General features: G+C 38.0%; 1 protein-coding gene across 1 annotated transcript in view; it reads right to left on the bottom strand.

Annotated features, from left to right (window-relative positions):
- The window catches only part of MAMDC2 (MAM domain containing 2), a 167,814-nt gene that overhangs the window by 20,551 nt on the left and 134,207 nt on the right, over positions 1–13,056 (bottom strand). The gene's annotated exons all lie outside the window — the stretch shown is intronic.

The raw sequence follows: 13,056 nt of genomic DNA on the forward strand, positions 1-13,056 counted from the left end.
AGGATTGTAGTTCTTCTTGCTTCTGCTGTCTGCCCTCTGGTGGATGAGGCTATCTAAGAGGCTTGTGCAAGCTTCCTGATGGGAGGGACTGGTGGTGGCTAGAGCTGGGTGTTGCTCTGGTGGGCAGAGCTCAGTAAAACTTTAATCCGCTTGTTTGCTGATGGGTGGGGCTGGGTTCCCTTCCTGTTGGTTGTTTGGCCTGAGGCGACCCAGCACTGGAGCCTACCCGGCTCTTTGATGGGGCTAATGGCGGACTCTGGGAGGGCTCATGCCAAGGAGTACTTCCCAGAACTTCTGCTGCCAGTGTCCTTGTCCCCGTGGTGAGCCACAGCTGCCTCCCACCTCTGCAGGAGGCCCTCCAACACTAGCAGGTAGGTGTGGTTCAGTCTCCTATGGGTTCACTGCTCCTTCCGTTGGGTCCTGATGTGAACATTACTTTGTGTGTGCCCTCCAAGAGTGGAGTCTCTGTTTCTCCCAGTCCTGCCGAAGTCCTGCAGTAAAATCCCTCTAGCCTTCAAAGTCTGATTCTCTAGGAATTCCTCCTCCCGTTGCCAGTCCCCCAGGTTGGGAAGCCTGACAGTGGGGCTCAGAACCTTCACTCCAGTGGGTGGACTTCTGTGGTATAAGTATTCTCCAGTTTGTGAATCACCCCCCCCAGTGGTTATGGGATTTGATTTCATTGTGATTGCGCCGCTCCTACCACCTCATTGCTGCTTCTCCTTTGTCTTTGGATGTGGGGTATCTTTTTTGGTGAGTTCCAGTGTCTTCCTGACAATGACTGTTCAGCAGTTGGTTGTGATTCCAGTGCTCTTGCAAGAGGGAGTCTCTCATCCGCCAGGATGGAAGTTCTTCTGGACTCTGCTGTGTACCTTCCACTCTCTCCTCTTCAGAAATAGAACAGCCAGTAGTCCTCCCTCCAAGGAAATGGCGAGCTAAGTCGTGACTATACAACAAAGTCTTTTTTACTCCATTGGAATCACTGTTTAAAATTTCATTTTGAGGTTTTACATTTCCTTACTGGCCTCAACAATAGAGGATAGATTGAAAAGATAAGGCAAAACATTTAAAGTTATCCACATTTAGCAAAGCAATACCCTTCTTCTCCTCTGCCTTCCCAAGACTAAGACTACCCCAAATTCTTTTTTTCCTTTTTTTAAAATTGAGATACAATTGTCAATAAACATTATATTAATTTCAGGTGTACAACATAATGATTCGATATTTGTATATATTTAAAAATGATCACTCCAGCAAGTCTAGTTAACATCCATCACCACACACAGTTACAAATTGTGTATGTGTGTTTTGTGATGAGGACTTTTAAGACCTATTCTCTTAACAACTTTCAAACATGTAATACAGCATTACTAACTATAGTCACCATACTGTACATTACATACCCATGACTATATTTTATAGCTGGAAGTTGATACCTTTTGACCACTTCACCCATTTCACCCACCCCCCACATCCCACCTCTGGCAAACATCAATCTATCTATAAATCTATGAATTTGGTGTTTTGTTTTGTTTTTAGATTCCACATATAAGTGAGCGCATATGGCATTTGTCTCTCTTTCTCTAACCTATTTCACTTCGCAAAATGCAATCAAGGTCCACCCATGTTGTTGCAAATGGTAAGATTTCATTCTTTTTTATGCCTGAACAGCATTCCAGTGCCATATCTATATATCTATATACTATATAGATATATATTCATACATACATACAGAAAACTGTCATTACTTGACCTGCTTGGCAAGTTTCATTCTCACACCTTGTCTTTATTTAACCTGACTGAGGTAAACCTTATTCTGTATGAACAGCCTTATCTCACGGGCATTTGCCAAGAACAATCAAACAATTGTTTAACATTGCAATTGCCTAAGGTGCTATTAACAATGGAAGCTAACAAAAGGCTGACAAAAAAATTATCAAGAAAAAATTAGGGAGTGGTATGTCTGTGGGGGGCTTTGCAAAACTCCAAAATATTCTTGTCAATCTAGAAAATGATGCACATGTGCAGAGATATGCACATACCCAGGAGAGAACTGAGAAGGTCCTAAGCTGGCTGACTTTGAGTCTCTGAACAAGAAAAGAGTGAAGGCTAGCAGAGATGTAAATTGTCTACTTAAGCATTGAAACCATGCCCCAATACAAACACAGAGAACCTTTGCAAGGGCTGGGAGATGTATTGGTTCAAGTCATTTAAGAAAAATCTCTCTTCAATCGTTAGTTGATGGTTAAGCTGAGCATATTTTTCAGTGGCCACACACAACAAAGAATACAGACTCTATATAATTAGTTCAGGAAAGTCACTAAACAAACAAGTAGCAGGAACAACAGCAATAACAACAACAACAACAAAATGTTGGGAGGAGGGGAAGCTGTCACATTGTAGTATTAAAAATAACCAGTTTTCAACAAAAATTATGAGATACACAAAGAAACAGGAAACTGTGGCTCATACACAAGATAAAAAGCTGTCAATAGAAACTGTCTCTAAGGAAGCCTATAATTGAACTTACTAGACAAAGACTTTAAGTCCGCTATTATACATATGTGCAAGGAATTAAAAGAAACTCTGTCTAAAGAATTAAAAGAAAGTATGAGAGTGATGTCTCACCAAATAGAGAGTATCATTAAAAAGAGAATTTACAAAAAACCAACTAGGAGTTATGGATTTGAAAAGCACAATAACTCAAATGAAAAGTTCACAAGAGAGGCTCAACAACAGATTGGAATTAGCAGATGAAAGAAGCAGTAAACTCGAAGACAGGTAAACCGAGATTATCCAATCTGAGTAACAAAGGAAAGGGAATGAAGAAAAATGAACAGAGCTTCAGAGGTTGGTGGGACAGCATCAAGTGTATTACCATATGCACAATGGGAGTCTCAGAAGGAAGGAAAGAGAGGAAGGGGCAAAAAGAACATTTTAAAAATATAATGGCCAAAAATATTCCAAACCTGATGAAAAATGTTAATCTACACACCCAAGAAAGTCAAACAACTCTAAGTGGATAAACTCAAGGAGACATACACCTAGAAAAATCACAGTTAACTGCTGAAAGACAAAGACAAAGAAAACTTTGAAAGCAAGAGAAAAGTGACTCAAGTAACTCATCATGTATAAGGGATCCTCAATAAGATTAACATCTGACTCCTCCTCAGAAAACATAAGAGACCAGAAAGCAGTGAGATGACATAATTCAAAAGTGCTGAAAGAAAACCAAGAATTCTATATCAAGAAAAACTATCCTTTAAAAGCAAAGGAGAATTTAAGACATTCCCAGACAAACAAATACTGAATTCATCACTAGCTACTAAAGGGAATCCTTCAAGCTGAAATGAAAGGACACTAGACAATAACTCAATCTACATGAAGAAAGAAAGAGCACTGATAAAGGTAACTATATAGGTATATATAAAAGACAGAATAAATGTATTTTTGTTTCTCTTTTTAAACTATCTGATTTAAAAGACAACTGCATAAAGCAATAACTTAAAAATCATGTCTATGGGCTTATAATGTAAAAGATATCATGTACATGACAATCATGACAAGGAAGGAGGAGGTTTTGTATACCATGAAAAAATTAAGTCAATATTAAATATAAACTAGATTATCTTAAGATGTTAATGTTAATCTTTAGGGCAATACTAAGAAAATAACTTTTAAAATATATAGTAAAACAAACAATAAGGAGGTTAAAATGTTATCTTAGAAAATATCTATTAAACACAAAAGAAGGCAGTAATAGAGGAATAAAGGAACAAAAAAAACTGTAATACATACAATACAGAAAACAAATAGAAAAAAGGCAGACATAAATTCTACCTTATTAGTAATCACATTAAATGTAAACGGACTAAACACTCTAATCAAAAAGTAGAGATGGGTAAAATGGATTTCAAAAGATTCAATTATATGCTACCTCCAAGAGACATACATTAGATTCAAAGACACAAATAAGTTGAAAGTGAAAGGTTGGAAAAAGATATGTCACTCACCCAGTACCCAAAATAGAAATGGAGTGGCTATAGTAATATTTGACAAAACAGACATTAAACAATGAGATACCACCTCATATCCATTAAGATGGGTATAATCAAAACCAGAAAACACCAAGTATGATAAGGATATGGAGAAATTGAAACCTTCACACACTGTTTGTGGAAATGTAAAATTGTGCAGTCACTTTGCAAAATAGTCTGGCAATTCCTCAATGTTTAAATATAAAGTTACCATATGATCCAACACAACCAAAAGAAATGAAAACTTATATTCACATAAAATCCTGTATGCAAATACCATAGCATCATTATTCATAATAGCCAAAAAGTAGAAATAAACAAAATGTTCATCAACTAAATAATGGATAAACAAAATGTGGTATTTCCATGCATTGGAATATAATCACAATAAAACCAAATGAAGTGCTGATTCATGCTACTAGGATGAACCTTGAAAACATTATGCTAAGTGAAAGAAGCCATTCAAAAAACTACATGTTGTACAATTGCATTTATATTAAAGATCCAGAATAGGCAAATACATAGGGACAGAAAGTAGATTAGTAATTATCTAGGGATGGAGGTGGGAAGAGTTGGGGAGGGAATGGGAGTGAGTGCTAATGTATACAAGGTTCCTTTCTGAGGTGACAATAATGTTCTGGAATTAGATAGTGGTGATAGTTGCACAACTTTGTGAATATGCTAAGCACCACAGAATTGTATACTTTAAAAGAGTGAATTGTATAGTGTGTGTATTCTATCTTAATAAAGCTAATATTAAAAAAATGGAAATTTTGTAACTGAAAAATAGAATTACTAAAATTAAGTAATCAGTCATTGAATTTAACAGCATACTGGACATAGCAAAAAAGACTTGCAAACTAAAAAAAAATAGGTCAATAGAAAATATCCAAACTGAAGAATGGAGAACAAAAAGAAAGAAAATCTTTGTAAAAGAGCATAAAGGATATATAATACATGGTGAGATCTTTTAATGTATATGTAATCAGAATCTCAGGAAGAGAGGAGATAGAATGGGGCAGAAGCAATATTTGACAAGATAAAGGTCAAGAATTTTTGAAAACTCAACCTAAAGATTAAGGAAGTTTAATGAACCCCAAACAGAATAACTACAAAGAAGACTACACACATGCAAATCATTTTAAAATGCTGGAAACAAAACATGAGGAGAAAATATTAAAAGCATCCAGAGAATAAAAGTACACTTTCAAAGGAACAACTATATGACTGAAAACTGACTCAATAGAAATGATGGAAGCCAGAAGACAACTGAATGACATCTTTAAAGGTCTGATTAAAAAAATGATTGTCAACTTAGAATTCTATTCTCAGCAAAAACATCCTTCAAATGTAAAGGAAAAATAAAGACATTCTCAGACAAACAAAAACTGAGAGAATTCATCAGCAGTGGACTTACACACACACACAAAACCCCAAACCAAAACCAAAACAAAACAAAACACTAAAAAACAAATATCGTATATTAACGCATGTATGTGGAACCTAGAAAAATGGTACAGATGAGCCGGTTTGCAAGGCAGAAGTTGAGACACAGATGTAGAGAACAGACATATGGACACCAAGGGGGGGAAACTGCGGTGGGGTGGGGATGGTGGTGTGCTGAATTGGGTGATTGGGATTGACATGTATACACTGATGTGTATAAAATTGATGACTAATAAGAACCTGCAGTATAAAAAAACAAACAAACAAAACAACTAATACTAAACTTTCATTGGGTTATTTGTATGGAAATATGTTAATATAAGTGTTTCAGACATTACATGAAATTTCTAAAAATCTTGTATGTTCTGGTATAATGTTATAAGTCATAATTCTAGTTATTACTTTAAAATGTATATCTCAGAAATAACTAAATTTCCTTGTCAATTGCAAAAAACAAAACAAAACAAAACACTAGATGCAGAAGAAAATACTTCTGGCAGAAGAGAAATATTTCCTAAAAAAAAAAAAATTCAAGAGAGAAACATGGAAATGCAGGAAGGAATGAATACTAATGGAATGGAGAAATATGTGAATAAATATAGAAGAAACCAAACCAGTCATATCTTCTGGGGTTTAAAAAATACAATTTCTATATGCCTAATAACATAGGTTCAAAATATATACAAGCAAGGATTGATAGAACTGAAAGGAGAAATAAATTCACAATCATAATAGGAAACTAATACACCTCTCAACTGAACAGATAAAAATCAGTAAAAATATAGAAAATAGGAACAGGATTACAAGCTTGATTCAGTCAACATATACAGACCACTTCATACAACAACAACAAAATATACATTATTTTCTAACACACATAGAACATTTACCTAAATTGACTCTTTTTTGGGCATTTCAACAAATTGCAAAGGATTGAAATCATTAAGGGTATGTTCTCTGAGCATAGTTGGATTATCTAGAAACAAATTAAAAACAGTAACTAGAAAATTCCCAAATATTTAGAAATTAAGCAATACACTTATAAATAACCTATGCATAAAAGAAAAAAGCAAAATGGAAATGAGAAAATATTTTGAACTGAATGAGAGGGAAAAAACAACTTATTAAAACATGTGGGTTACAGCTAAAACTGCATTTAGAGGGAAATTTGCAGTACTTTTCTATGTACATGTTATACTTCAGTAAGTATTTTACTTTGAAAAAATGAATAGCAATGTACTTTTCTAGCAGTATCTAGGAGATCCCTGGATGGGTATTTAGGGGTCCTGGATTACAATCCAAGTTCTAAACTAATACTGAGTAGTTGTCAAAGTAAGGCTAAAGGAAAAGCATCTCAGTGCAGGAAGAGAGTGCAGAACTGGGTGTCATGATCGTCTGGTTCCAGTCCTAGACCCCCCTTTAATTAGCTATGTCAGTTTGTTGAATCAAATAACCTCAGTTAGGAGGTAAAACCTGGGAGCATCTGAGCTAAACTTGGTTGCAGATACTTATCTAGGTATCACAATAATTTCGTAAAACTTGATTTTGAGTACCTTTAGATGATGCACATACATCAGCAAACCACAGTCCCCACCACACTCTGTTACATAACAGTTCTCCTGCTAAAGACATGGTTTCCTAACACATGACTGCATCTGAATTTGCAACCTCCGGGCCATGTGTTTTCTAAGGTCCTTTCTGGTTTTAATGTTCTTTGTTTCCATGACTTGCACTCAGAAATATGTCCAAAATCTGGACATACTTCTACTAAATATTATTCATTGTTTATCTGAAATTCAAATTTAACTGGGTGTCACATACTTTTACTTGCTAAATTTAGCACTTCTACCATCAATGCAAGTGACTTTACAAGATTCCACAATAATAACCCGTTCAGGAGGGACCATTTTGAAGGTTGATATAATCTATGGTAGATTGTTTGCAAAAATAGCCATAATTATTCCTTCCCTATATCCAGCAGCTCCTCCCATCAAGAGATAGAGTCCATTTCCTCACTCTTTGAATATGACCTAGCAGAACAAGTTATCCCAGTTGAGGCCCCCCCTAAACTAGCCAGCTCCTCACTAACCTGGCAGATGGCTTCAGATGCATGAATGAGCCCAACCAAGAACTGAACTGCCCAGCTCAGCCCAGATCAAATTGCCACCTTGCAGAATAGTGAGTGAAATAAGTGGTTATTATCTTAAGCCACTAAGTTTTGGGGTGTTTGCTATACACTAAAAGCTACCTAATATAGAACCAATTCTAATCCTAATAAAGGAGTTAGATGTGATAATCCTTTTTCTAATAATGTTTTTGAAACCTGGCCTCTGATTTATGAAGCTGATACTCTTTCATATTGTACAACATTCAGCAAAAGTCATTCATTCATGGTATTGGCCTGTTTCTTTTCAAGCTGATCTGAATATAAATGCCCAAGACCTCACCTTACGTATCACCTGAGCTGAAGGCGGAATCAAGAGAACTGTGAAGAGATATGGGAACATATGTATATGTATAACTGATTCACTTTGTTATAAAGCAGAAACTAACACACCATTGTAAAGCAATTATACTTCAATAAAGATGTTTAAAAAAAAAAAAAGAGAACTGTGTTTGAGTCCTGGCTCTCGTCCCCAATTTGCCTCTGTCTACCCTCATCTTTATGAGGGAGCCACTAGAGAAGGGTTTCAAGCCTTTTTCTGAGATGGAACTGCTTCTCATTTTCCCAGACCTTTGTGATCACTTAGACAGATGTTCAGGATAGTGTTAGATGTAAAGCCCCTAAGCAGGATGGCTAAGAAAGTGGTGCCTACTATGATGTCTATTGGGAAAACTATCAAGTAAAGCTTCATCATTTTGCTTTGGGACCACTAAAATGGTCCATTTAAAGCCTTTCAGTGAATGCTTTTTCTACAAAGAGTGAACATGCAAATTCCTTAACATGTAGACGAGGCTCTTGGTGATCTGGTTCTCATCTGACTGTCCACTGTCATCTCCCACCACTTTCCTAGATGTGCCCATACGAGATGCTTCTGTTCACTACTACAGATTTTCTGTCTCACGGGTCTCTTATTCTAGTTACCATTACTACAACTAATTCTACACAGTCTTTAAGCAGTTTCACTCAGATGCACCTGATAGATGCCTTGTCTTAGGCCCATGCCAACTGCCTGTTACTTCCTGTATTTGATGCTGAGTTTTGTGCAGTCATTTTGGGCTTGGCCCTCGGCAGAATCACTCAGCACCCATGCAAATGTAACCTAGAAATAAGGCAAGAGTGAGTAGCCAATGCTGAATGGACACTTATCTTTGGCCAGTGCAGGAAGGGAACCTGTGGACAAATGCTTCTCCTTTTCTTCCCCTGGGTGATGGCTCTGAGACATACTTCAACATGGTTTCTCAGCTGTTCCCACCAGATCAAGCAGCCAGATGGTCACAGCAGTGGCCAAGTCAGGGATGCATCCTCGTATCAGCTCTCCCTCTTTCCCTGCTTTGATGCCTTTGCCCCACACTTGTACTCCTTGGGATCACATCTCCAAATGTACTACCTGCATACAAGCCTATATCTCAGACTTCACTATCTTGGGAATTCTGGCTGACAGTATCCTACATGGCAGCCAGGTAGAATCACTTGCAGTTCCCTGAAGCTGCCATACTGCTTAATGGCTCCATGCTTTGCACCTGTCATTCCCTCATCCTGAAATGCTTCCCCACCCCCTGATGTTCTTCTTGATGAATTCCCACTCATTCTTTAAGACGCTCCCAAGGAGAGCTAACTGTTCCTCTCTATGTGGTTCCATCATCTCTAGAACTTTACTGTTATTACCTTACTTATTGTAATTCTGCGGCAATTATGTGGTGCCTAATGCATAGTGGGTCCTCAGAAAATATGGAATAAATCAAGATCGTAGAGACCCTACACTAAATAACATTTATGGTTGCCCCCAGTTCTAAGATGTTTCATCTTACATTATGCACACGTAGCTTATGACACTGGTGGTTTTAACAAATAAACAATTGTTTAAAGGGCCTTTAATTGCTTATGCTTTGATTTTTGAATGGGTGATCCTTGTCATACTGTAACCTGAGAGCCAATATATCAGCCCACATTAGGCCATTAGAGGCCAGGAAAAGGGGAAGCCACCCTTTGAAGGTTTAGGATACACAGTGGGTGTGTGGGCTGCAGTCCTGGAGTTAAACTGACAATATTTGTTCACTGACACTAGAAACAGGTCAGAAAAAATTTAGATACTTTCTGCTGGATACATTTCAGTGGATGTCTAAAACTACCATCAGTTTGAATATATCCTTTCCAAGAGCAGACACCCCTCTTTGGTGTGAAGGGTAATAGGGGTGAGATTACGCTATGTGAAGAATTGTGCTTTTCACGTATAAGCTGTCACAACTGTTACAGGTCATGTGTGGTCTCTTACTATCATGTAGGCTGGGAAACTCTGGTGGTGAGGCAGTGTGGAAAGAATATGGACATTAGAGCCCAACATTCCTGAGATTCAGTCCCTACTCTACCACTTATTGCTGTGTGGCCCTGGAAAGGCACTTCTCCAACCTTCAGTTTTCTCATATGAAAAATGGGCACTTTCACATACTTTACAAGTTGTGGTAAGGATGTGTTATCAACTGAATGTTTATTTACTGAAATTTATATGTTGAGATCCTAATCCCCAATATGATGGTAATTGGAGGTAGGATCTTTGGGAGGTGATTAGGTCATGAGGGCCAAGCTCTCATAGATGGGATTAGTGCCCTTATAAGAGTCCTCAGAGAGCTCCCTTGCGTCTTCTGCCATGTGAGGACACAGCAAGAAGACTGCTGTCTATGAACCAGGAGGTGGGCCCTCACCAGACTCCAAATCTGCCAGCACCTTGATCTTGAACTTCTCAGCCTTCAGAACTGTGAGAAATAAATGTTTATTATTTAAGCCTCTCAGTCTATGGTATTTTTGTTATAGCAACTCAAACTGACTAAGACAGGATATAAAGGTCCCAGCACAGTGCCTGCATGTGGTAAACGCTCCATAAATGATCACTAGATATTATTATTTCCCCAGTAGAATAACTGTTGAAGTAACTTAAAGAACAAAACCAAGACATAAAACTCCAGTGCTATATCTGTAGGTACCCTGGGCACCACATAGCAAAATTTGCTACCCCTCTGCATTGTTGTACATAGGAATAAAAAGATACAATCTGTAAAAAATTTTATATGGTTAGAAAATTGAAAGATGTCTTGAGAACCTTTAGGAAGTTTGCATTGAAACAGGTGAAATGAAGGATGGAGAAGAAGGCAAATCCTAGAAGCAATTTACTGGGAAAAAAAATAATACAGAAACAGAATTCTCTGTGTTGTACACTGTGTCAATTATTTTCTTGGAATAAGTATTGAACACACTAAGAAGTTTTTGCATTACAATTTTTGTTATGAAGTTTCACCCCAGCCAGATGAAACATTCTTCAAAGTTTTCAAAGAGACAAAGCAAACACAATCATATCATTTTCTTTAAACAAAGCCACACCAAGTTAACTAACATGTGCCCTTAAACCAGGAACAACGTAAGTAAAGGAGCAAAATGATGAGTAATGGAATTTCTACTGCATGTGCTTTTGTAAGACTTTCATAGATTTTGTGTATGGGGAGGAGGTGGAATGTCACCTACAAGTTAAACAAGTTTAAACTCAACCATCCTTTGAAGTAAGCAAACAGATAAGTAGCTATAATTATTCTCATTTTCTAGATGACATCACTGAGACTTAGAGATTTTAAGTAACTTTCTCAAGGTCTCATACCTAGTGAGTGGGGAGCCTTGACACCATAGTTCATGGGTCTGTTATAACCAGGCCTGGTGACCCTCTTTGCCCTTTTCAGAGACTCCCTCTCTCCACTGCTCACTATTTTTGTTTTGTTCTCTCTTCCGTGTCTAAGACATGACATGGCCTGTTACCCAGAGAATTCCCCTGTGGTAGTCCACCACAGCATGGCCCTCTTCTCAGATTTGCTGTTGCTAGCCTTCTTGGTGTTCCTGAGAAATGGAAGAAAAGCTATCAACTCCCTCCCCCAGAAAAACATACATACAGACAACATCGTGATTACAATGGACTCGAACTAAAGCTGATTTATTCTTGATCTTTCTCTACTCCTCTTGTAATTTAGTTTCTCCCCATTATCACATTTTCTAGGGGTCTTGCTAACTAAATGGTTAGTTATTCTTACATACATCAGTGAAGGCTTGTAGTTTCATTTATTCACTCCATGGACATTTTTGAGCCTCTGTAGTGTATAAGGTACAATAGTAAGCAGTGTGGGGATTCAAACAGGAATTTGATAGTACTCTGCCCTCAGTACACTGCCAATCAGAGCTAATGAGACTCATTTTTTGTTTGTTGGTTTGAGTTATCTCTTTTCACTAGATTCAGTGTTGAAAGGCCATGAGGCTGCAGCTGCTGTAGCTTCTTGCTACCATGAGAGGCGAGCCTGTCTGAGATTGGAGCCAACTCAGAAAAACCAGAGCAGAGAGATGGAGAGACAGACTGATCCCAGTGACATAGTTTTATCCCCTACATCAAGCTATGCCTGAAGTCAGCCCTGAAATGGCCTTTCTTTCTGTTACAAAGGGTAACAAACTGTTCCCAACCAAAATAGTCCTAACATATACAAGTCTTTTTTATCATCTTTTTTAACTTCCTTGTCTTTCCAGATATAGTCTCACACACTCTTAGAGCTCTCTTAGAATCTTCTACTCAGTGCTGGAACCTGGTCGAACCAAGGCTGAATCTCTTCAACAGCATCCCTAACTGACGCAACACTGTCCCAGACTCTCTGAAGCAATAGGAAGGAAAGAGAGGTCAGTGGGAGGGCCAAGCTGCACATCTTCTTCTTAGTCAGGCAAAGGTGCATTTAGGATCCGAGGCCAAATGGATACTCACTGGGAAGGTGGCTGGAACCAAAGGCTCTCGAAAGGACCCAAGTCAAAACTGCCAGGAGGAACGTAAGCAGAAAATCTGTGTGAGTTGTACTTCTATAGTGCAAGCGCTAGGGGAAGAGGGGGTAGCCATAGGAGATCAGCCAGAGAGTACAGTGCCAAAAATGGTAAGATGCAAAAGAGGCAGGATTTAGATACCTTCTCCAAAGAGCCAGTATTTAGATATCTGTCATAACAGAAGGTATTCAATATCCAAGAAAGAATTTGAAATAGCACCAAACATTTTAAAAGTTATTTTCTTTTAATCCCTCCTCCACTCACCCTGGCTAAATGATCATGAAGATGAGGGGCAGAGGAGGAAGTTAAACACAGTTAAAGCACAGAGAGTCTTCCCTTTTATCATCTCCAAACTATACATCAGGCCCGTGCTGAGGGAGAAAGATGATTTGATTCAATGAGAAACTGAAGTTTTAATTTGAATTGGACTTTTTAACATACCTGAATGTGTGACGGGTCCTATACCTCAACCAGACTGAGAAGCTATGGGATCTGCCAAGGGGTGGGGAAGGGAGAATTCTCTAGGGTATGTTTGAAGAGAGTGTTGGAAAGAAAAAACAAAGCTGTTCCTGATTGCAC

This window comes from Eubalaena glacialis, chromosome 9 (genome assembly GCF_028564815.1).
Source record: "Eubalaena glacialis isolate mEubGla1 chromosome 9, mEubGla1.1.hap2.+ XY, whole genome shotgun sequence".
In the NCBI taxonomy this organism is placed as follows: Eukaryota; Metazoa; Chordata; class Mammalia; order Artiodactyla; family Balaenidae; genus Eubalaena; species Eubalaena glacialis.